Raw genomic sequence first — 27,341 nt, 5'->3', positions numbered from 1 at the left:
TGTTTGGTCTCACACGAATGACCCTTTTTCGAAGTTTTTTCAAGAACCTCTCGGTAAAAGTGTTGATTGTACATCTTAATTTACATGTTACGACCACCATAAGGTGTACTCTTCATCATGACCCTAATGTTTCCAACTTTAATGAAGTTAATCCTCACCTGATTACGAAATTTCCACTTCAATCAGCGGCTGATAACCTGCTTCTGGTCTAATCTTAAACCACATACTCCCATCCTGATAATCCTCCAGTTCGTTTAAAGCTATGTCGGTTCCCCTTGCGATCTCCTCGCTTCATCAAACTCTTCCAGCGTTGGCTGTTTTCTCTCACCACATCCTCCCGGTTGTAACTCTGAGCTAGCTCTGTGACTCAACTTGTATTTTATGTTCTTTATGTACACTTTTGCTAATTTCTGTAGAGTACCAAACTCTGAGAACTATATATATAATAACGTCGTAAAATTTATTTATGAAGGAATATCTTTTTAGAGTTTCCAAAAAACTCACGTCCAAATTATCTTCACTGTGAAATGGTTGTAACCACTTTCATCGAAGAAACTCATTAGTAACCAATATGTACTAGTAAAAATTATTATTTAAAATATTGAATTATCAACTAAAACTGTGAGAATTACTTAAGGAAGGCGATAAGAATGAACATATCAAAGCAAACTTCTAGTTTAGGACAAATCAACACTAAAACAGTGGGTTCCGGAGGACGGCCCAAAAAAAGAAGTATTATATTTTCGGAGAGGAATCGAAGCGATTTGCTTTTTTGGTCCTTTGAAATTTTCTCGAAAAACCACTAAAGATTTTTTACTCGAGTAATGTTAGTCTTTAAATAAATAAACACCTCTGTATTTATTTATTCATTTTGGGAATGAATACTTGCCATTTTAGAGTCTGTTAGATGTTCAGGTGTACTCTAAGCTGTCGTTTTATAAGACTGTACAGTGGCACTATCACATAGACGACGGTGCTTTCCTTTGAATAAGTAAGAGAGCTTCCACTGGCACCTATGTTTGTGAGGAATGTTAGGACCAAGTTCACCTCATTACTTTATAGAGCCAGTAGGACAGAGGCTGGTGACCTATTCTTTTCTAAGTTCAGAGTTTCTTTAGATGTGTGATTTTTTTTTTTTTAAATATTAAATCGACAAATAAACCAAAATAATAATGCGCGTGATTTGTTTTTAGTTTTTTCTAAATGAGTACATAGTAAAAAAAATATTGTGAAACGTCTAATGTTAGGTTTTAAATCTCACAGAAGATTCCATTGTTATTTGTATATTTATTCGCTCTACCTTTAACAGATTTATGGTATAAATAATAATACTAATACTAATAATATGGTATACTAATACGAAACTGAAACGAAAATAAGGTTTAATATCGTCGGTACCACGCCAAAACCACGAAACTGCAAAAAGTAAGTTTTGAGTAAAACACATTTAAAGATCCTTTTAGCTCTGAAAAATCAGGGTTTCAAGTTTAAAACGTAAATTTTATTTTATATTTTTTATTCGAAAGAATAGCTTTTAATGATGTTATTTTCGTTCATAATGTTTACTTTAAAACAACATAAATGGTATAATATATCAAAACGATATAGGTTGAACTAGTCATAGGATAGAATCTGGTTCCACTTAGCATTTACTCCGAAAAATAGTCTGATTTTTAACTGTTTTCTGAAAAACGGCCACGTGGAGACTTTTTATTGCTTCATAAATTTAATTACATCTATTGAAAGAACTATAATATTCCCTGACCTTGCTATTATTTTAAGATATTTCGCAGTTTAATATTAGAAAATATAATAACTTCCCAAATTTGAATTAACTTATCTTTTTACTAATCCTTTTCAAGCTGAAAAAATTCTCTAATTAATGCGGTTGAAATCCAGGGGATGGCTGGCCGCAAGTGCATCTTTAAACTAAACAATAAACCAGAAAAAAATAAAGTCAAAGAATGGACTTTTTTTGGAAGTTAGAAAAAAATTAGAGCTGATTTACATTTGTTACTTGAATTTATTGAAGTTACGTTGGTTTTTTGTGTTCTTCTTCTTCTTTTTCTGTTCTTAAACAAAAGAAAAGTAAGTAAGATAATGGTTTAGGGTTCAGGATTTGGTGTCTCAGGTTCTTGTTCGTCTTGATTTCATTGAATGTCGCTAGGAGAATTCTAGGAGCCGCAGTAGCTCTCAATACTGTTAGCAATGGATGAGAAGAGAAGTTTTCAAGATCTACTCATCAAATTAGTGATTTTAATGTTTTTTATTTTTACATTAAAAAAATTGCCTACTTTTTTTAAATGATCCATGGCGCCTGTGGTCTTTGCCCATTCAATTTTCGTACAGTCTTCTTTCTTTGCGGAAAACACTGCGTAGTAGTAAAGACGCCAAACTAAAGGTAGCCAGCTGAAGACTCGAATCCGGTACCTCTGCGAGCAGTAATCAAAAATATCAAAACTTTAATGAATATAAGCTATAAAACAAATAATTATAATCTTTTCCCAATTTTCGTATCTTTGACTTTTTCACAAATATGCACAGAAACACAACAGTCCTTCGATAAAATATTCTAAAATATGTTTATACGACTAAAAAAACTTTAATCCCGATAAAAACACAATTGTAAAAAATTTTGTTTTTCCATCTACTAATTTATTAAACCTGTTTGAAAAAGTTTTTTTTTTTTTTTTTTTTTTTTTTTAATCATTTATTTAGTTACAATCAACGCATTTTGCGGTTTGAAAAAGTAAGTCAAAAAGTGACTTTATAAATATAAATTCAATCTTGAACCTTGGTGATTAAAATATTTTACTAGCGTTTGCTAATTAATGATAGCTAATGGGGATCCTTTTTAATTTAAAGACATTTTGAGTTTGGAATACTTTTACAAAATTTACGTCTATCTGGGTGAATGAGTACCGTACAAGTTTCTTTTCCGATATTGCTGATTCTACATTCTATTATAAAAGTTTTCTAGCCCCAGATCTTCAGAATCGTTTAGACTTTTAATTGCTTCATTACTTTTAAGAATGTTTTAACAGTTTTAATTCTTTATTTAATTTTTACATTCAAACTTCTTTACTATTTGTCGTCTGAAAACAGAAAACAATGTCGAATTAGTAATTTTAATTAACTTATTGTAAAAATTCCTTTTTAAACATCATTTCTTAGTTCTTTTTTCTTTTTTGTTTGATGAATTTTTAGGCATTATTTGTCCATTTGCTGCTGTAGGATCTCTCCTAATTTGCGGCATGATTGTTGAACTCACCGTGAATCAGTTATGTCGAAATTAATTTTTAATTAAATGAGCTAAAATGTTCATTTGTTATATTCAATTGTCCTAATTCGGGCTTCTCATTATGTTCAAAGTTTTCAGTAAAATTATTAAAAACAAATCGCATCATTCTTGTTGAAGGTGGCTGAGAGTGCGACAAGATTAAGGGGGTTTCTGATAAATAATATTTTCAGCACAAATTCGGTTTTGTTATATACGTAATTGTTCAGAAAAATGAATTGAATTAAGGAGAATCATTACCAGGAGAGTCGCTAAATTTCTGAGTTTTCTTAAAAATAATTTTTAAAAACTGCGACAGAAGCAATAAATAGGACTTCAAATATATTTTTTTAAACCCAAAATATACAGAGAATCGTAGAGGGTTTTTTTTTTTGTGGCAATTAGGGCAGAAATACCGTGACGTGCCATTCTTCGATTCAATGACTCTTACAATAAGGCGCTGAAGGAGCCGATCCGACAGAGACAAAAACATCTAAACTCAGATGTATTGTGGTATTGTATAAGAATCCCGGACTAAGACTTGTATTTTGTGTTAATGTAAGGAATTCGCAGTAACGCATCCCTTCCGCATAACTAATCGATAGTTGGTGGGAAAAGCCTCCTGAAATAAAAGCCATTACTTTACTTACTATAATAATTGTAGTGAACAAAATATTCAGCACATTATTATCAAATTAATGAGCACATTATTATGCTAAATTTTGAATAAAGAATTTTAATTTTAATCACTAGTGATTGAAAGTTGTGATTACAAAAAACTTCAGACAAGAAAAAGATATTACATTAAACCAAATAAATTGCTTAAAAAACCTGATTCTGAAACAAGGGACCAAATTTTAATTATAATTCAATTTTTTAATAAAGATAAGATCTTTACTGAAAATGACACTGGCATTATATTTTTTTAAGAGAATAATTACTTTGAATGTTGATTTTGTTTATTAAGATTGGTAATTTACATTGGTAATGACTAATGAATATATAGTTTTCGTGACCGCAAATTGTTAACCTTAGGATGGAAGATTTGCGAGGAATCGGTCAAATAAAATAAATGACAGAATTACTTGACACTTGCCTTAAACAACTTTCCTTTGAAATACCATTTATTTACAAATATGTCGATGATCTCTTAACTGCAGTCCCTAACGAAAAGATTAACGAAATACTGACCATTTTCAATTCATTCCATCCTAGACTAAACTTTACAGTTGAAATAGAATAAAATTGTCAAATCCCTTTTCTAGATTTGCTACTAATACGAACTGACAATGACACTATCATCACTGACTGGTACACCAAACCTTGCAGATCTGACAGATACTTACACTACCATTCCAAACAACCTTTTCACCAAAAACTGAACTTTGCTATCTCTCTCTACAAAAAAAGTTATGACAATCAGCGATGATAAATTCAAAGAAAGAAACAAAAATAAAATCTGCTACAATTTTGTCATTAAAAAATAAATAGATATCCAAATTTTGTACCTAATTATTGCTGGGTTTTTTAAAATTTACTTCAAATCTTTTGGTTATTTGTTATTTAGTGCATAAGGGTTATTTGGTTTCTCCTGTGTTTTGTGTTTAACGGTTTTTGTTGTTTAAAGAAATTTCCCAATATTTATTGTATTTACTCTTTTGTTGTAATTAGTCTATTGTATCTGTTCAATTGTAATTACCAAAATTCCCGTGTAAGTCCCGCTATATCTGTATATATATACCTGCTTCTCCATTTCTGGCTCTTAGTTTCTGTAACTCAACCAACCCGCATAGCCACGTAAGTTTAAATAATTAAAAAGAATTTATTGTATTTTACTGTTTATTTTTGTATTACTGATTTTTACTGTTTTTTCTATGTTACTGACTCTGTAAATTGCTTTGTATTTGTAATATCCAGGCCCTGAAGAGGACAATATATTTGTCGAAACGTTGGCAAAAAGAAGAGTTGTTTTATTTGACCGATTCCTCGCAAATCTCCCATCCTAAAGTTTACATTGGTAATCCTAGCTTTGTCAATGTTACCAATGAGGACCAATTACAAAATAAAAAATAAATAAAATTAAATTATAACGTTCTTTATATCGCAGTCTTAGTTCTTTATAAATTATATCGTACAAAGGCTAAACTCTATGTGCGGATTATTATAAATTTGCATTCATAATTTGCTCTCATTATTTTGAATTGTAAGATCGCTCGCTGTTCGTCTCCGGTTAATAATATGTCTGATTGGAATTAGAAATTAATTTTTTTAAAAATGTAGATATTCTTTTACCGCAGATTAAGTTAACAAGTTTTCCTTTTTCTTGCACAATACTGTGCAAGGTGACCACTGTACAACGACAGTTTAAAACAATCATGATGCCACATAATATCTTTGTTAAAAAGAAAAATGTAGATGAACATCGTTGATTTACAATTCTCAAGTTTGTCTTCTAAGTTTGAACTTTCTCTCTATAGTTAGTGGGCATAACAATAAGCTAACTATAGGAAGAGGAATTTCGTTCGAAGCTGACGTCTCAGAACCATTTCTTCATCTCAGCTTCTCAGCTTCAAAAAAATAATTCCAAATTAAGCGATTAAATTAAGCGCCAAGTATTACATCACGTACTTTTCATTTGTTTTACTTTTACAAGTTGTAGAGTTGGAAAATTATTAAATAAAACGAAGAAAAACAAATTAAACGATATCTGAATAAGCAATAGACAGCGTACTACTTATGAACGCCCAAAAAATTCTTTCACGATTCACTAAACGATTTTCTATATTTAGAAGATATAGATTGCTTTTACAAAAATATAGAAAATTAATAATGCCAGGAAAATAAAAATGCTTTCAAGAAAATAAGCAAGACGAGTTCGTTATTATGCAAAAGCTTACGCTACTTGGAAATCTGGTAAGATAAAGCTGAGATATTATGTTAGAAGTGATTAGCATGAAAATGTAAATTTTCACCCACGCTTACATAATGGCATACAATCAAGAATGTGAGCACATTTCGCGCACCTTGCCAGCATAAAGGGAGATGATGGAAATTTGTAAGTAAGGCGTCTCAAACTATCGACCACTAAATCAATATCGCTAGCAACATCTTACAGCGCTACAGTTTCATAATAAAAATAACAATAATCGTTGGTAATATATGCAATAATAAAATATTTTAACAAATGTTTATATTATACTTACAGGTATCTTGAATATTACAAATATTTACAGGACAAGAACTCATCTAACGTATAGTATAATGATTAAATCAAGCTGAAATAGCAGAAGTACATGGGCTGAAGATAATGGCAGTCATGAAACAGGATTACTGAAACAGGGTTTTTTATGGATTTCCCTACATCTAATATTAATCAAACCTTTCATTAAGCAAGGATTTCAAAAACCAGGAGAGAAAATTATTGGAAATATAATTGGGATTACGAAAGCTGGTTATACTGGAGTTATGTAGGCGACTTGACATCCACAAGCTCCAAATGTGTTGTAACTGTTGGCTTACAGGTGAATCAGCTTTACAGAGAATCTGGATTTGTAATTCAGTAATCTATGTAGAGTATAATCCTTACTAAGTTTTCGTAGTAAATTAGTTTTGTTTCTAATTAGATTTTCTCTCAGAAAAGACAAGACAACGGAGAAAACCTTTCCTTAACAATTTACCGAAAGTAATATCTAATCATTTGCAAAAAAAAAAATCACGCTTTTAAAAAGTTCTTTTAGGAACATCTAGATATATAGGATATTAATTATAATAGGATAGTATAGATGGATATAAAGGATAGATAATATAATAATAGGATATTACCACAACATAGGATATACATTTATTTAGAAATGTTTTGGTATATACGTGGGTGTTAGTTCAATTAGTTCAGTTTTATAAAGTAAAATAAATAATAATAATAGTGTTTATTCAGGAACTTTTTTTTTTATTTTTTTTTTTTTTGAAATCTTTTATTGTAATTTACCACTGCAATAGTTGTTGCAACAAGCAAATATGGTGAAAGAAAAAAGAAATAACAGGAATTCATGAGTGGAGAAGGCACCCAGTGGTGTCACTCCAGTAACGTGCTTTGCTCTCACGATAAGAGTAGATCACGAGGCCATCTTCTCTTCAATCTCCTTAGAGGATTACCTGGTAATGCGGAGGAAGATAGATGTTCTATGAGAGGGTTAGGGATGAGCTGCTGTAGAGGAATGAAACTTAAAGAAACGAGAGTTAGCAAGATCTGTAATGAAAGGGATTTTGAGGTCATTATGGATAGTGAGGTTAGATACATAGAACGGAGAGGTAAGACGTTTTCGAAGTATTTTTGACTGTAATGCCTGGAGGCGTAGTGAGTTGAAACGCTTAGTCGATCCCCATACTTCGATGCCGTATGACCAGATAGGTCGCAATAACAGTAGTCTTTTGTTATGTAGGTTAAGTTTCGATCGTTTGTCAAGCAGTCTGGCGAGACGTTTGTAGCGTTGGTTAGTTTCTTGTCTTTTCAGTCTAGTATGGGGATTCCATGTCAACCGTTTGTCTAGGTGCAGTCCAAGATAGCGTACTTTGTCCACAGTTGGTATAGGAGTTTGGTTCAAGATGATAGGAGGTATGATTTTCCGTCTGGGAATAAATACTATAAACTTTTACTTCGTAACGTTGGTTTTGATTCTCCATTTGAAAAGCCAGTCCTGTAAGTGGTTGATGTGTGTTTGTAGAGTTCGTCTAGCGATAAGAGGATCGGAATGAGGAGATAAGATTGCAGTAACATCAGCAAAGGTGAAGAGAATGGTATTTGGGTGTTGAGGTATGTATGCTGTATACAAGGAGTAAAGAAGAGGACCTAGGACACTGCCCTGAGGAACACCAGCTCGAGCTAGATGGATATCAGAGTCTGCTACTCCACAGTTGACTCTGAAATATCCATCTTTTAGGTAAGATTTGAGGATGAGGTAGTATGAGGAAGAATCTCCCTCAGCTTAAACAGTAGTCCCTCGTGCCACACCCTGTCGAACGCCATTCAGGAACTTAAAAACATAGAAAAAACAAAATATTTATCCTAACCATATAATAATTTACTCGTAACATTTCTTTAATTCAAAACAAAACACACTTCGAGCATGGACTTAGTCCGTCTGCCGAGTTGACTCTAATTTATTTATTAACCATACTAAATTTACAAATATATGAATAAATATATAATAAAAAATTGCTATACTTCAGAACTAAACATATTCCAATATTAAAAATTCAAATGATTTATTAAAAATTGTCTATAACTCCAAGCGGATATTGTGTATCTATACAGTTTGCACCAATCAAGGCCATTCAAATAAAGAATAATTTCACTTTTCTGGAGTTTTCTATTTCCCAAGTGCTGTACCCTGAACTCCTGTAAAATCGGACATTTCCCAATAAAATGGACCATATCTTCCACCGCTCCAAGATTACAAAGAGAACAGTAGTGTCTATTTTCATCCCTGTTTACACTAAAATTTAAGTTAAACAGTGCACCTCTCAGCTTCATTATTACATTAATAAACTTCATACTGCTTTTATCATGAATATAAACGTTTTCCCCTAAATCCAACTCTAATTCTTTGTAAATATAATGGTATTTAGCGCTATTTGCTTTCCGTATCAGACTATCTCTAAATTCTGATTTTAATGAATAATAATAATAATAGTAAATAACTACAATAAAAATAAACAAAATATTTATAGACCTTATATTTATAAATATTTATACGATATAGTCAAAATTAAGTCAAATTAAAAGAAATAAAAAGTACAAAATAAAGGAAAGAGTAAAGTTAGTTACAGTCAGCTCCTATTTACACCACAGCTTTGAAGTGTATTAAATAGTTTCCTAAAAAATAGTGTATCAAATAAAAGTAATAGTCTTACACTATAATTATAAAAAACATTTTTGAATAGTAGAATATGCAGAGAAGTTAAAAAAGCTCCACCCATTATTTTTAGCGCTAGCTGGAATTAATGTAATTATGCAAAGATTAAGCACGTATAAAATAGCAGGTTTAATGGGAAATAGATGGGGGAAGTGGTAATAATGTTGGGTCCCGATGAAAATAATTAATAAGAGTGGGTGGCGTACTGGCTGTTTATGTGGGCAATGTGGAATCTGTGCTCCCCAAGAACAAACCCGGCTCCCTTCCTGCAATATGTAATTTCCCAGCTCTATCCGTCTGAATGATTACCATTCTAATACAACTTGTCTTAATTTTATATAAAGGTGTGTGTAACCTCGCTCAGTACTTCAGTATATCTGAAACAAATCTAATTTTACGCGCTTTTATCATGATACCTGTTGGAAAAGGTTAAAAAAATTAAATTTAATCAAGCAATTAAACCTTTTACAAACTTTTGTCTCAACAAAGCATTTCTTTTTAATTTCTAAATGCGGCAAAATTACTTATTGTACGTGTGAGAATTTAAGATTTTACTCATCGAACCTACGATTTGATGGCCTGAGCTTAGCGAGTGAAGAACTGAAGGAGGAATTAAAATCTTCGATATTAACATTTTTTCCCGTCATCTTATCTGTAGGATAAAAAATAAACTCTTATACTTAGACGTAAAGGATATCCGGTGAAGGTTAGTTAGGTTATTGAATTTAGAATATTGGATAAAATTGAGCTTTAAAAGTGTAAAAAATTAGACATGATAGAGCTAAGTAGAGGGTAGGGATTAGTTCAGTGGTTAGGTTTCCCACGCAGAGATACCGGATTCGAGTCCTTAGATTTTCACATCCTAGAAGCTTTTTACTTCTCCTCTGACCGCTGATGGGTTATTGTTGTAACATATGTAACAAGAGAACATAGTCAGGAGTCTCAGAGGTTGTGCCTTAATTAAATAAGTACCATAAAGTGCGGTTATACTTTTTTACATTGATGTTTATGGACTTGCAATTATTGTTTCCGTGATCAGCAATAACGTTGCTCTTGATTACAATAGTTACTACTGTTATACTAGTTTTGGGAATGTTATCGACTGGTCTTCTGTAACTGTCTTAATTTTATGAAGATTATTATAAGAATACATCACTATTTTAATTTGAAATTAGTCGCAACATCGTTGTTGGTGGCCCACAAATATTTAAAATACCCGCCATGAAGCTCACACAAAGTTTTGGCTGGTCCACCCTCTTAAACAAGTGAACTATTGTATATATAAAGAAAACCAAATGGTTATTTTGTAAAAAAAAAAAAGAGGCTAAATTAAAAACAAAAATAAATGTAAAATATTAATGAAATGAATAAAATGGAGGAAGTTAATTGTTTGAACAGTTTCATAAAATAAAACAAATTGAGAATTAAATTAACCAAAATTAATCATTTCAGTTGAAAATGTTGACTTTAAGTTTGAATTTGTTTAATAATTTTATTGTGACTCTATAATGTGACGACCGGCATAATCGAAATAATGGCTAGAAAATATCCTGGATACTGATTGAAGCCTTTAACGTCCTTTGCCGGACTTTTCGGAAACCTCTAAATAAGAAAAAGATAGATTCTGAACTTTTTTAACGATGGATTAGATAGTGGTAATGAAAGAGATGAGGAACGCGATCTGTTGCAGGGAAGGATTGCGTAAATATTGAACACGTTAAACGTAAACGACACTGGACTGTATTCTTACATATACGATCTTACATATACGTAAATACAAATAGTTTATATCTTAGTTATAAGAGAGTGATTGTATATGATGATGCATGATTGTAAAGTCTGCTTCCAAATCTAAGTATTTTCTTGAAGTTGGAGATGACGGAAGCCTTCTGCTTCTCCGTACGCTAAACTGAGCACTTGTCTGACAATGATAAAGAGGTCAGATGGAAATGGATGCCAAGTTTGATAAGTGAGATGGCATTTGGGGTGGCTGACTTAACAAGATCAAGCCAAAATAACTTTATAGTAAGAAGGAAGGTTTATAACCTATAACAAGGGTATCTCGTATCTACAAGTTCCACATATCCTGTCATGGACTCTACTCTTTCTGCCTTAATTGTTCCTGATGCTTGAAAGAACCCCTGACTTAAAGAGACAGTCATTGTCATTTAATCAATCCATGTGCATTAGCGGAAAGAATACCCACCTCGTTTCCTTTATAACATTGAATAGCATTCAGTTTGGTAAAGTGATTGTCATTCCTTCGGCACTGGTAGAACGTAAAACAATGCTTGCAGTCCAAAGTTATTACCAAGACCGACAAATAAGTGAAAAGGGAGTGGTTCCTTCAGTGTGACAAAGAGACATATATTAGTACAGAAACACATATTAATACGGATCAGAATAGAAGATGCTCATTATAAATAATAGTAAGCAACTCTGGAAACACAGATTCATTGTGTAATAACGTTCATTGTATGAACTTCATTCTTATTACTTAAGGCCGCAGAATTTCAATTTACAGCCAAAGAGTGGTTAATTAGATTTAGAAAAGGCTTATGATATTTTGAGGGACTCCCGTACTCTAATTATTGAATAACAATCATTAAAGTTTTGCGAAATTCTCATATATTTCTTTATGCGCATAATTCAATTGGCATTTATAATTTTTTCATTTTCTAATTACAATTTGAAAGGTCGCTCTTAATTACAAAAATATACAAAAGGAAAGGAATTATTATCTTATTAATTTAAAAATCTGATGAATATGTTATTTCTCTTTCGTACCATATAAATGTGATTGTATTTTGAAATTTTTTGTCTTAAATTAAATAAAAATTTGTTTTTTTAATAAAAGGTTTATTTTATCAAAAAAATTAATTAATAATTAAAAATTATTTGTTTAACCCATTACCTGCCATAGGCCCCATTTGGGGATCACGGCTTTATTTAGGTTTTTCTGTCAGCAGAATTGATAGTTTTTATATTGTACCCATCTATAAAGTTAATGAAACAGTGTGTAAACATTTTAAGTGAGTTTGGAATAACTAGAGTTTTTTTTAACTAAACAATAACGTTTTGAAGTTGTCAACACGCAAGGTGAGCGGTAAGAATAATTATGACCGAGTTCACAATTTAAAAAAAATATCAACGAATTGGAGTTAAAAAGTTATTCTGCGTTTAATATGTGCCCTATATCTTTAACTTTTGAAACATATAGCTTTCTTCCCAAATGAAGCCTTTAGTTTCGAGTTTTGACCTTATATTTAGTGATCCCCATTTGGGGATTATGGCTGATAGAGGTACATTTTTTGGGAAAACAGTTTTTTCGTTTCTCCAGCTATGAGTTCAAAACAATCTACTTTGGGTGAAGTTAGAGTCAATAGAAAATGATCCCTATTTTATAGAATAATTTGATGATGGAATTGAGGGCAGTAATGTTATCGACATCGTGGAGTTACCACCAAATAAAGTAGCTGCTCTGACTGATGACGAGGAGATTGATGAGAATGTCTTAGAATCTACATTCCCAAAGAACCTACATTGATGAATATACTTTGTTTAAAGTAATTAAAAATAACCTATTTTTACCTAGTATCGCTTTACAAAAATCTACCAGTTTAATTCTGTAAGAGGTAATGAGCGTCAAGGAGTTCACCTCCTCAAAGAGTGACGGAGTTCTTCACGAGTTATTCACAGCAGGTAGTTGGCGTTTCTGCCAGAGAATGTTTGAATGTTCTCATTCAACAGTCGAATTGTTTGATTACTATTTACTATTACTATGTATTTTTGCAGAGGATCTCAGTGAAAGAGATCCTAATTCCGAGATACTACGTCTTTTCTGTTCATACTGTGTCTTAACATGTTCTATCGGGTTAAACTTACTATCATCACCGACTCGGTAGTCTAAACTAAGGGAATAGGTCTAGCGAGTGAAAGAAACTGCTTCTGGTTTAGTTGGAAGGAAAGCCTCCATCTCACATGACCAAATATGTCGGGAAACAGGTTACATTAATTTTGAAATAACTAACAGCAGCCTACATTTGCTTGCTCATTAAACTGACATTGGATCCTAATAAGCTTATTAATATTTAATGAAGTTATGTAAGTTTACGAGGAATATTTCACTACTAATTCAGATGACTTATTATTTATTGATTTTAACCTGGGAGCGTGACACTGTCACCACTTCCCTTACACAGGTTTAAATTGTAATACAACTAAATATTTTGCTGTGAAATTTTGTCTTACCATAGGTACAGAATGCTATAGAAATTATTAGTCAAGTGCTCAAAACACTTTACAAAACCAACAACTACTATACAACACTCTGCTAGCTCCAGTATGGACTTATGGACTTGAACTATACGGGACTGCCAAACGCACAAACCTCAGTCGCATTCAATCCTTACAATCCCAAATCCGACGTACTATAGTTAATGTTCCCTTTTAACCTTTAACTGGTATCCTCAAAATCTAAACTTCAACTGGTATCATCGAGTCAGCTTTGACCCGAAACTTTAAATGCACATTACTTTTAAAAGGTCATTGATATAATTAAAGTCGATTTAGTTTCTGTTAGAAAATTTATTTAGCAAACGAAAATAATGTTAAATGTGTTTCATAAGATTAAGAAAAACAAAAAGTTTTTAAAAAAATGTTTTTTTAAGTTACAAAAAAAAAAGATCAAAAAATAATATTTACCGAAAAACGTTATTTTCTTAAAGTTAGATGTTCATTCCAATTTTATTTTTTTTTCCGTAATTCTGCAAGTACTGAATTATCACGATGCGAGTACAACATACTTGTTTTGTTTTGGTACAAAACACCACCGTTTTGTTGCCAGTAAAAACAAACAATGAAGTTCCGACGGTAGTTTTTTTTTATTTGGAATTATATAAGAGGGGTTTTCTTTTTTATTTTTTCCGTAATGTCCCCGAGTAAGACAAATTTAGCTTTCCTAGTTCATGGACCAGCTTAACTGAACAGAACCAGTTATCAGCAATAATATTTAAAAAAAAATAGAAAAGAAAACAAACTCCAAAACTTAAAAATAAAAAATATTAAGAAAAAAAGTTATAACGTAAATGGTATTGTCGGGTCAAATTTGATCCAAAACCTATATTCTATTTACTTGCACTGCTCAAGAACGACTGATTTGTATGGTCGATTGTTGGTGAGGATGAAAGAGGAGAATTCAGTGAAGGGGAGATGTTTATAGGTAATTCCTACAAAATGCCACTCAAAAGAAAAACGCGCGGGTCAAATTTGACCCGACGATACCAGTTGAGAGTTAAATTTCAAACCTCAACATCTATACCGACTTGATAATTCTCTTAGTTTACGCCAGAGCCCAACTCCGTCACCTAAAATTTCATTACAAAGTATCCCCTCATTCAAATTCACTTATGCAAGCCCCCTCAACCTCAAATCTTCCTACAAACCCTCATAGACGTTTCAGACGCCGCTGGCCGCGAGACCACCTGGAATACCTGACATCGGCTATCCAGAAAGTCAGTACTCCTTAACGTCTTAAAGGCCTATTAGGGCTGTCATCACTGGATGGACGCCGTTCAAGAAATCAAGCCATTGTAATGTGATACAAAGTCAACGTTCATAATTAAAAGTTCATTCATCATTTTTACTCGCTGTACTTACTGTACTGTTGTAAAATCCTTAAATAAAGGAAAAAATTAATTTTTGTCTCGATTAGCACGTGATAATCGTGTTCTAAAACCCAAAAAGTAAACTTATTTTCAAAAAAGTGATAGGTTCTTGTATTTCCCCAAAATTAAACTGTACTTTCACCAACTTTTATTGTTGTAATTAACATTTTGTTATCCCCAACAATTTTTTATTAAAAATTACGTTAAAAAAAAAAAACTATCATTGTTGGTTTGCTTAGCTCATGTTTTTTTCTATTTCTGGCCAGTTTTAGATTTTCAACTATAGTTCAATTCAATTCTATTCAGAGGTCAATTCATCGGTTTAGAATGGATAATTTGACTTCATCTGTTTCTGTCATACACTAAACTGGTTACCATTGTACATTAATTGATTTGTAACTGATATGGTAGCCAAATGAAACAGTAGAAAGCAGTAAACGTTAACTACGTTAAATAGAAACGATAATTGTTACAAAATCCGTTTGTAAGGGAAGGGATTAGCTATGAGGTTAGCATACTGGACTCCCACGCGGAGGTCCCGGGTTCGAATCCAGTAGCTGATCCTTAGATTTTCTCTTCCTATGAGCTTCTTACAGCTCACTGTCCGGTGAGGGACAGTGTTGTCTGTAACGAGAAACACTGTCCGGAGGCCGGCAGTGCACTGGAAAAAGCTCCGGGCGCTAATAACCTCAGCTGTTGATGCGCCAAAAAAAATATCCGTTTGTAGAAATCCTTTAATCCAAAACGGGCATTTGCAAACACTTGTCACATATTCTTCCAAAAAATGAACTGCATTTTCAGAGAAGTTTTTTACGCTTACCAGAGAAATATTTACCAAATATTTAATAACATTCTTTTATTTATAACATTTTGCAAGCAAGTTTGCAACTATTGAGGATGATGAAGAAATGCGATATACTCGTAAATATATATCAAACTCTGCTGACTTGGTGGGAGATACTTTTTGTAGCAACTATTTACAAAGTTTCAAACTATGAGCTACAGTTACTGGCTGCAAGTTTTTCCTTTCGTTTTCTACAAAATTATGACGGCAAAACTTTTATACATTTTGAAATACATTTTCCTTTTATAAAATTTTTTATAGGTTTTACCGTAGTTTTATTATTTCTTATTAAAAATGGTAAAATGCTAAATTTTGAAAATAAAAAGCGAAACATGATTATTTCTGGCTACCTTAATTGTCCTTTGAAATTTGTCAGATGCCTTCCAGTATTTCTTTGCCTTAATCAATAAGAGTGAGGTGGGCTTTGTCGTAATCTGTGTGAATTAGAAAAAAAACAAAATCTTGTTCTCAAATTCTGTCCTCGTTGCTGAAAGTCACTTCAGTATTTGTCCCACAACTGGTGTACACGTTTAACATTGTAGTTTTATTTGCGAAAAGAATATTGCTTCGACTGGAAAGAATAAAAATAAATTTGTGTATTGTAAATGCTAGACGTTGGGTTAGGTTGGTAATATATTAAAAGATTTTGTTAGGGAAGATGACATAGTTAAAGTTTGGTTATATCGTAAATATTTTGAAATAGAAGGTTTGCAATAGGGCGAAAAGGAAGTGGCGCACGTGCACCCTAATTACCTGGAGCCAAGGTGCTGGCAGGAAGGTGGTCTTTCTTAATGATGGCTGGTGGCGCCAAGGTGTTCCACAGCAGTTAAGGTGGTGGCTCTTCCAAAACTTCTCCACCCTTTAGGCCAATATTTATTCTCCTACCCACTTTCCGCGCCAGCTTACAGCATCTGCTCCTCTAAGCATTTCATTCTGCATTTATATTTGTTTACACATTGTAAATATTCCAATTACTAAATACTTTTTTTTTTGCGAAAACTTATTTTTGCTATCTAATAATTGTTAATTATTTAATTTAAAATAGGTGGGTAATGTTAATATTCGAAAAGAAAAGACAGCTGTTATCACAAAACATTTACCAAGAAACATGTCGTATTGCGGTGTACAATTATTACTTAATATACGAGGTCTGTCTAAAAAGTATCCGACCTTTATTTTTCCCTCGCAAAATAAAGACGATAGCGCGGCGCCACTATACTCAGTAAAGGAAGATACCTTCATGTGCATGTGTGAATTTTGTGACAAGTCCGCTGCCTGTAGGTCGCTGAGTGAGGTGCTACACAAAGTGTTCGTCGCATTACCGATTCTCCGACTTCCGGATCCGATTCTCTCATGATGACTGAACGTGATGAGCAAAGGCACTGCATCAAATTTTGTCAAAAGCTTGGTGATTCTCAAAGCGAAACAATTCGTAACATTCAGCAGGTGTTTAGAGACGAAGCGATGGGTGAAACACAAATTAGGGAGCGGTTCAACCGCTTCAAAATAGCCGCACATCAGCGGAGAGAGACCAAGTTGTTGTCGCCGGAACGAAAGGACCTCCGCTTTGAAGTTGCACTAACTCTAACCTCTTGGGCAATCTCCCGCACGGTCAAGCGACGATCTGCCATCACCAAATTTCGAACAGTCTCTACAACGGCTGCACTCCGAGCAGTCTGGGGCCTGCGACGAACATGTTTTGTAGCACCTCACTCAGCCACCCACGGGCAGCGACTGACGCGCTGGAAGGCGGTGACAAAATTCACACATGTGCATGAAGGTGTCTTCCTTTACTGAGTACAGTGGCGCCGCGCTATCGTATTTATTTTGCGAGGGAAAAATAAAGGTCGGATACTTTTTAGACAGACCTCGTACTTTCAAGATATTTGATCCTTGCAAAGGATAGATGTAATAAGGAGGAAGATGTCCGAGTACATGGGCTCCATTTTAGACACGAAGGAGGATGTACTGAAAAGGAGCGAACATTAAGGAAGGTTATCCTGAACGGCAACCCATAGACGGGAAATCGCCGATTAAAGTGAAAGTAATCTTGGCAAAGACCACAATCTTTCTTCCTCCCACTCTTTAGGTCTGATCCTCACGAATTATTAAGATCCTATAACAGTGGAGCCCACAATTATGAACGATATTATAACTTTATTTTATTTTTTCACAACTGCAGTTCATTTTTTGCAATAATTGAAGCTGTTACAACATGATACATAAGTACAAATATTAGAGTAACATGAGGGGAGAATTCACCTAATAGTGAAACTCCCAAAGAAGAGCATCTTACTATTGTGCACTGGCACTTACTTCAAGTGAGCGAGGCTACCGGCGCTTTAACCGTCTTGGAGTATTTCCTGGTAATGCAGTTAGGTTGGAAAACTAGAGGATTCTGAGGAAATAGAGGCGAGGGCATAAGAGACGTTTTCTCTTCTCCTGTCACAGTCTCTACAGGTGTTGGACCCACCTACGGCGAAACGCCCTCTGGAGCTGTTTTCGGACCTATTGTACCCTCTGGTATGTTAACCTTCAGCTTTAACAAAAACTTTCTACAAAAAGAATGAGCGTCATTCTATGGAAAAAGAATCAAGAAATCATTTTCTTCTTCCTTCAAATACCTTCTTCAAATTCTTGAGAATACGTACGTCCAGCGCATAAATGCAGGAACTATTGCCTTATCAAAAAAAATTAAATACAAGCTCCTGCACTAAGAGCTTGAGTCCGCTTACAACATAGTTTATTAAACAGTTTAAAGAAGTTACTACAGGCCACTTTCTAGTGCTTACCTAAGGTAACAAGCACGAACCTGTAAGGGAGTTAATCCTAATTAACTCCGAAGAAGCAAGCATTAAGTAGTCGTCTGGATTAAATGGCCGTGTATTAAGAAAATAAAAGTATACTAGAAGAGTCATAAAAAAGCTCACTGACTTTAATCAAGGATCTTTACTTAGCTGACAAGCACATCACGTGGAAGCAACGCTATCATCATTACTTGCTTTGCTCGGCTCGCATCTCTTTTCATATTCTCTTTTCGAAAGTAATCAGTTTTATTATTTTTTAACTCACTTTTGCTCTTTTAGAGGAAGAAAATCTAGTAAAGTATTACGGGAAGTTGTTGCGATTTAACATTTATTGTTCAATATTCCACTACAACTGAACTTATATCTTTTCAAATTCGGCTTTAAGTTTGGTTGGCTCAGGACATACCAAAATGGAAGTTAGTAGTGATAACTTTTGTAACAGTTTGTCTGATGTACTAAAATTAAAGAAAATATTTGTAAAGATCGATTTATGCATTGCATTGGCAATTTTTATTAATTCCTGATACTGCTCTTGGTTATAAATACTTAATGACGTCAATGAGATTACATTTATGGTTGGCTAATAAAATACAAAGCATTCATTTGTTCTGATGAAATGGAAATGCCCATATAGCCGCTGTATGAATGCCTCTAGTAAGTGCGTGATTAGGGTCAGTTAGAGTGGACCAGCCACGCGATGACACAACTCTGTCCGTAGAGATGTAAAACAAGAAGTGACACGGGCAGTAAGCGGTCATCTGCTATCTGTCTTGACGAGCCTGTCTTTCTTGGAGTAATGGTGGCTATTTTATTAATTAATTCTTCTCTATTTTACAGTTTTATTTATAAAATTTAAATAATTAGAATTCAAAGAACCGAAACATACATCACAGAAGATTAATAGTTATTTTTTTTGAATTTAATGTCAAGATGACTACTCATTACACCCCTTTTTTGATGTTTTCTTGCGTGAGGAAGAATTATAAAGGGCAAATTTTTGACTTGAGAAATATGTTTTCATGTCTTTACATGTTCAGTAGAATGATATTTGAGAGAGATGGTTTAAGACTATTTCTAAAATCCCAACATTGAAGTGGCTGTTTCTCAACAGATTCACAACTTTTTAATTTTTACACCGACGTTTTATTTGTATTATTTTGGAAAAACCTACTCGGTATAGGAATATTTATAGGAGATTGGAGAGTAAGATAATTTGAGTACAATTCAAGTCCTCAGACTTCAAAAAGTTGTGCCCACCTCCTTTAAAAAGATTGAAATTCTGATGGTGTCCAAAAATTTAAAAAACTAAGATTCTCTCCAGTTTTATCAATTTATGTCTCTAATATTTGTTTAGAAAATGGCGCCAGTTATAAAAGTATTACAGAAGCTTCTTAAAAACAACCTTAAATAGATGGATTTTTGTGCATTTTTCATAAAAGAAAAAATGGATACTGTCAATTTGGAATGTAAAGCTACAAAAGGATGTTATCAAATATTTGCAGTACTCTGTAATTGAATTTGTAAACTGGTTTTAACAGCCGACTTTATTTTCCTGAAATAATTGTTTAAAATAATAATGATTAAACCTAAATAAAGTGAAAGTAGTGAAGAGAAGGAAATATAAGCAACAAATTCAAAAAAAATAATTAAACTATACGATTTTAAACGATCAATGTAAGAAATTATCTACTATATAGTTGGAAATTATTTGAAAAATTCTTAAATAAGCCAATAATTCTTAAATAATATTTTGTGTAAACATTATTTTGAGGGATTTAAGAGAGGTCAGTCTGATTGAAAGGTTAAAAAAGCCCCCTAGCAAACCGGTTCCTCCACAGTCAACTTTGAAGGAAGGATTTGGCAACTACAAAGAGAAAGCCCCTTCAAAATTCTGACATTTCCTTATGACGTTTTTCTCTTAAATGTTTTTATTTTCACTTTTCTCAGTCATTCTTTAGTCACCGCATATCTTGGTGATTCTAGAAACCTTGTCCAGCCTATTGTTTATTTTCTTAATTCATCATTTTCCTCAAAATTTCAGCTGGGAATGCCTGTAACAGTTAACGGTTGTAAATCTCGCCTGTTGTGGATTGTAGTTATGGTCGTTAAGAAAGTAGATGTGTGACCCCTACGTATTGATCCCTTTTTAATTCCATTCCTGCTAGCCCGGCACTACTAGCTCATCTTTATTCCAGCCCAACCGCACTCGCCCATCTCTGTCTTCCATGCTACGTTTGCTGCCGTCACATTGTTTGCTTATTTTACTGATCAATAATCTCTTTCCATTTTGTTCCTCCATTTATTCGCTTTTTTTTTCTTTTGGTTTTGTTTTTATTTAAATAAAGGTGACATTTCTGTAAGTAAAGTAGTTGGACTTTCGGAGATCTTGGAGATTGCTTTAAACTCGCAATTTTAGCAACATATTTTGCTACAGTTTATTATAATTCTTCTTCCAACCTCTTCTTCAATGTGATGCCTTTTTTAGAATTTTTGTGCAAAAATATTCCAAATTTTCCAGACTAAAACAGTAAAATGCGTATGCTGCATATTTTGAATCTAATCGGTGGCGCTATTTTGGCGATAAAATATCAAAAAAAGTGAAAATTCCCTTCAGTTACGTCACCACTGTAACTATAGCTTGAGGGATTTGAGCGGTTATTTTTGTTTTATGTTCATACCTTTAAGATCTCTTCAATTTTCAAGCTTTCAACTTGCACATTATCTACAAAATTTCGAAGTTTTACTAATTATAGACTGTAGCGTAGATAAGTTCACTGTAATGACAAAGTACTTTTGGAAACCAATTATTAAATTATTTTTAAAATCTTTAATGAATAAACAGCGTCAACAGTGCAGTAGGTCTTTCAATACAAAACACATGTAGCTACATCGTTCAACTTAGTTTACACCATATTTAATTCTCGTTATTCTAGAACAGGAGTTACAACCGTCCAATCCGCTGAAGAACGAATGCGAAAGTTCTTTTTCCGCTGAACTCACCTAACTTCAGTGTTTGTGGAACAGAGTTTCAAATGAAAGAGAAACCGTTGCTCTTTTGAAAACGAGTAGCTACATTACTTTATCTTGCGTTGACATTTTGAAATGAGAGAGGAGCTCCTTATGCTTCGAATACTGCTTGGGTGGAAATGAAGTCAAACAAAAAAAAACCTCAAATTGTTTATTGTTTTATATAAACTTAAAAGTCTATGTACGTAAATAAGGCACTAGTATACATATAACGATTTATCACTTATTTCAGATATTTAACTACTATTTATTTTTTGTACTTTTCATGGGAACCGTATTGCTTCTGTTACCAAAAAACTATCTCTTCAGCGCCTTTTTTACGATTCTATTGAGCTCGATGTTTACGAGTCGATCGTGTAGTTAATGAAAGGCGAAAAACCGGAAGCACTTATTCCGACTCGAAGGTAGTTTACATTATTTAGTGTTTAGATCGATAGCCAGTCAACGATCGGCTAGAGCCCGCAACTCTGTTTCCTATTATTCTATTCCAATTGCAATAAACAAAAATTTCTCATTTTTGGGTTATTAGTTGTAACTTTATTATTTTCAGATTGTAGTTTAATTAAATGCTATCTTTGTACTTTCTCTTAGTAAGAGAAAATATTGCAATCGTGCAGATTTTTGTTTTTGTGCTCTCAAAGAAAATATCCGTTTTGAAGTCCTCCTAGTCAGATTTTTTTTCTTTTTTTAAATATTGTAGTTTGTTGACTGTATTTTGCAGCGAAGATAGGTAGATAAATAATTAAAATTTGATATTTCAAATCTATGCAAACACGACAACCGGTAAACAGATTTTGAACAAAATAAGCCGATTTTTGTATCAACCTCCATCGTTCTTTGCACAATTATAGATATATAACTTATTATTATTGAACTTATGATTTGCTTCTTAAGGCAGTTCTGAGAGAAAATTGGATTTAAGCTTTCGTTTAAAATCATTAATGTGCAGCGTACGGTCTCATCATCTTTAAAAAGTAAAACTTTTTAATATAAGTGTAATGACTGATAATGCCTGATATTTCAGATTTGCTTTACATCCAACTACCAATCAGATGTAGTGGACGGAGACTAATAACTAAGAAACTTGATCTCATTCACCACATTAAGGCCTAGACCGGGATTTGAACACACTATCACAATACTTCTTTGTTATTACTGTTCATTATTTTTGGTGACTGAATCATAGTTTCAATAGGATGAAAAATTAATGCCAGTTTCAGTCATTATAAACTTTATTATGCCGAGCTTTCGACCTAAGAACTAGGTCCATCTTCAGGGCTAGTTTACAATATACTGTTTTACATCATTGGAGGGTTGGTGTGTCTTCTGTCTTGTCTTGTTCATGGACTGAATTTGGGCTATCATGACTGAAACTGGCATTAATTTTTCATCCTATTGAATACTTCTTAGCTTTGCGGCACTTATGTACCTCTAACCGCTCCTCTACCGTGCAGGTCTCATCGCTTATGTAATTCAAAATATGTAGAAATCTAAATTGGATGCAAATCGGTTGGAGCGGAAGAGCCATTTTTAGAAATTTTAGTTGTATCCTCTTTTTTTTCCAAATTTGATTCAAGTATTCCACAGTTGGTAAACTGCAATAAGAGAAGGTAATGTTAGTGTTAACATTATTTTCGATAAATACAATTAACCATAATGATCGCGTTTAAAGACAAGTTGATTACATAAATATTGATGTCCAGCCCCCATTACTAATTCATATTTATTGAACTTCTCTGGCACCAGTCGTCAAGTTCACTCTCTACTGCCAATACAATTCTTATTTATATTAGAGATTGTATTTCCATTTCTATTCTACTATTGTGCTTTTGAGAATTGATTTAGATTCATAAGTGTTTTTATAAACTTATGACTCCATTACCTTTTCTGATAAGTGCGATATTCTGTCAGACTTTATAGTACGTACATTCAGTGCTCTGTTATTAAGAAATTTATGCAACTTGAATGCGAAAACATTTTTTTTTGTAGAATGCGAATCTAAATGTAGCTAGTTTTTTGATCGAAAGCAAATTTAAAAATGTGTTTTACACAATTAAAAAATTTGACTTACCCTTTGGTTCACATTTCACTAGCATTTATTTTTTGTAAGGACGTGCAAGGACGAAATGCGAGCGTGTTCGAGTCTACAGCTTGGCTTTGGCTTTTATTATAACCATATAACAATTATGTGGTTATAATAAGTTATATGGTTAAAATATTATATTACAACAATTAACCATAATTGTTCATAAAAGGAATTTAAAGTAAACTACGTTTGCTAGTCGTCTAGTAATTTGGTAAACTACTAATTAAAATTCGTTAGTTCACTTGAATTTTTGTAAATAGCTTGTGACAATTCTATGTATTTGTTCTTTTGGTCTTTTCATGCAAATAAATAATAAAGTAGTAAAATATTTAGAGGAAAATTAATTTCGAGCTGTTTTGTTGTAGTTGCGAAATAAAGCTTGTATTAATAAAATAAATTCTTACAAAGAACCATTTTAAACATTTTTTTTCGTAAGTTTTTCCCAACTTATAGGTTTTACAACAGCTGCGTGCAAAAGCTCAAGTTATGTAATAAATATGTCAAATACACTCCAAGGAATACTTTGTCGTTACAGCTTTTTGAATCTACGCACACTGGATCGTTAAATCATTAAAGGTGTCCAAATTGTCTAGTTATTATTCCCATCTTTTGAGAGCAGTTTTGATGTAGTGGATATGTGTTCGGATAGTAATAAACATTACTTTTATTTCATTCTGTTACGCTAGGAAAGAAATGTATCTAATTTTAGGTAAGTTTAAAAATGATTGCCATCCGATTAATAAGTACGATTGCTTTAGAATTAATTGTTAGTGTCAGTGCGCTCGCTTGGTTATGTTATGAGTGAACAGAATATCTAACTCACCGTATCAAAGGGGAAGTCGCAGAATGCATAATCTACTACTGTCGCTTCCTTGCACGGAAGGATTTGGTCGAACTTCACTAACTGAATACTGATTCGAATCTCCAGTGTTTTCAAGATAATATCGAAAATGGTTTCAACAATTTAAATTTCACATATTCCTTTTTCTTCAGATGCCATTTTAGAAGTTACACAATGGATTAGTTTCACAAAGAATAGAGATATAAAGGTTGACTAGTCGATGTGGGTGCCACGTTTAGGAAACTGTGGTCAGCCTAGGGTTACTGGCAACCATTGTGAGCTTTTTTTCTTTCTTTCTTTAATAATGTGAAATGGCGACTTGGAGACATTGTGCACAATCTGGTGACGAGGTGTGGCTATTAAATAACGCTGCTGATGCGTGACAGAAAAACTATGCATGCGCCAAATATTAACGACCGACAGCTGTGCAACCTTCTCTTTCTATTGCAGCGTCTCACGTGTTTGTAGAGAAATCTGTCTGACCGGAACCGTCATTTGTGTAAGAGATGTTAGTTTCGTTTTGCCGAAAACATGATACTACACATATAGTATAGCAACGAATTGTCGTGAAATTTCACATCAAAACTTGATAAAACCGCTACTAAAACTTATCTTTTATTAAAAGAAGTTTATGGTGATGAATGTTAATGACGTGCGCGAGTTTTTGAGTGGTTCAAGCGGTTCCAAGATGGCCGAGAAGACGTCGGAAATGATGACCACCATGATAGCCCTTCCACATCCAAAACGGATGAAAATATCGATTATAATTAATCAACATTTCTACCGTGTGGTGGTGCTTGCTCAACTCCGTGAAAGAGTAAGGAAAAAACGACCCGATTTGTGGAAGAACAAGTCACGGGTTCTCCATCAAGACAACGCGCCAGCTCACACTGCATTGTCTGTCATGACGTTTCTAGCCAAGTACAATATCCCAGTTTTAGGCCATCCGCCTTATTCGCCTGACCTGACCCCATGTGACTTTTATCTGTTCCCCAAAATCAGATCTGCATTAAAAGGAACACGATTTCAGTCCGTTGAAGCTGTGAAAGAAAAAGCGGCACGCGTCATGCAGGAGCTCACAGAAAAAGGACTTCCAGCACTGTTTCGAACAATGGTAAATCCGCATGGAGCGTTGTAGGGGTAGGGGAAGGGTGTATATTGAAGGTGATGATAACTAAATATGTATAAATTTAAAATAAAATGTTTTACAGCAATAGTCTCGTTATTCAATAGCCACATGTATTATGACATGCACTGCGAACTCATTGTATCCTCTAACTGGTGCAGTTCTTCCAGATAACACAGAAATCTCAGGATTTGTAAGAGTTCTAAGGATGGTAGTCCTCCTTCAGCACTTTTCCAGGTGCCTGGGCAACGCATTGCATCAGTTAGAAAGTGTATTGGCGTTGTTTCCATCCGCTCCCCAAAATTCGCAAGTGCCAGATATTTCATCTACTTTCAATCAAAATTGAAATTGATATGTGTTGATGAACAAATTTGTTTTTATTATTTAAGATTTTGTTTATTTCAAATTTATTTATTTGTTGAAAATAGCAAATTGTATCAGGTTTAAACCTTTTTGTATTCTTTTATTTGTTTAATTAACAAAAAAAATAAAATAAACATTCTTTGTGTAAATAAGTTAATTTTTATTTAATTTTTATAATTTGCATGTTTCTCTCTGGGTGTATTTAATAATTAACATTTAGGAGCTCCTGAAATACCTGGTGGTGTTTTTTTATTTCCTTGCTCTCGTTTTGTTGATTATTACAGTCAAGAGGAAAAGAATTGTAGGCCACATTTATCAGGTGTAAAAGCAGCCTGGACACCCCATGATCAATGATAAAACGGCACGCTAAATAGCCTACATTACCGCTAGCAACAACAAAAAAAGCCTAGACTAGACGGTCTGATTAATAATCACAATAAAACTACTGAAACTACGCTTTAAGCCTACTATCTACTCTTAGGATTTTTTCCTTCACTTCCTGTACGTAAAAGGAAGTGTTATTTTCGTACAGATTTTTCTTTTTTCTTTTAATCTGAATTTTCATCGGAAACGTTGCGTTTTGTGTACATCCGATTACGTAATAAAAGTGATTTTTAGAATGGGCTTATTGTGCGTGCCGCTGTTTTCTTTACCACAATCTATTGGCACAATCTCTTACAAGATATCTAACACAAAACTTTGGGTAACGAAAATAAGGGATTTGCCAATCTATCATCTTCACTTACCTCGTCAAAGAAGCAGGAGATTAATAAATTTGGTGTGAAAGTGCAAAGCTACCCTAACGTACAGAACTCAAGGATAACAGCGGTTAAAACGTGTTAAATATAAATTATAAATATTTATCGTATACTATATGTAGTATTAGTATTATAATATTAGTTTAAATGCTCAAAACAAAAGAGTATAGCTTAAAATTAGATATTTCTGCAGTTTTCCGCTCCAATCAACTTATCTTCAATCGCGTCTAATTATTCAAACTACATTAAATCACCTTTTTAATATAACTCCAAGGATAATTAGCTCTTTTGTTGATTAAAATTAAAACTAAATCATTGTTAATCCTTCAGTGATAAGTGACGGAAGTAAAGTTCCCTTTAAACCTAGTTTAACGTAGTTTTAACCAAGTCAACCCATTATTCTGTTAATTTAAAATTCATGAAAGTTTCAGTACGTTATTACTTGGTTGCTGCAGATTTTAATCAATCGCTGTAGGTTTTAATCAATATCAGCAACTTTTCAGTGTTTTGTGATTTTCTCCATAATGACTCCTGCGATATTCTTTGAACATTATGTTTATTATACATACGCAAAACTGTAAACATTAATTAGTGCTTTGTACGCACAAGTAATCTTTTTTAAGTTTGCCGTAGG

The 27,341-nt window shown here is 33.3% G+C and overlaps 1 protein-coding gene and 1 long non-coding RNA gene across 4 annotated transcripts in view; one reads left to right on the top strand and one right to left on the bottom strand.

Moving 5' to 3' along the window:
- The window catches only part of LOC141460566 (uncharacterized), a 519,534-nt gene that overhangs the window by 340,945 nt on the left and 151,248 nt on the right, over nt 1-27,341 (top strand). The gene's annotated exons all lie outside the window — the stretch shown is intronic.
- On the bottom strand, nt 1,895-16,768 carry LOC141460598 (uncharacterized). Its single transcript, XR_012462205.1, has 3 exons — nt 16,453-16,768; nt 16,050-16,270; nt 1,895-2,432 (listed from the first exon to the last, which is right to left on the bottom strand). It is a non-coding gene; the product is annotated as an uncharacterized lncRNA (long non-coding RNA).

This window comes from Rhodnius prolixus, unplaced genomic scaffold (assembly GCF_049639745.1).
Source record: "Rhodnius prolixus isolate KJV_2025 unplaced genomic scaffold, Rpr scaffold_1, whole genome shotgun sequence".
Taxonomy (NCBI): domain Eukaryota; kingdom Metazoa; phylum Arthropoda; class Insecta; order Hemiptera; family Reduviidae; genus Rhodnius; species Rhodnius prolixus.
The sequence above is the reverse complement of the archived record's forward strand: the minus strand, read 5'-3'. Positions and strand labels throughout refer to the sequence as shown.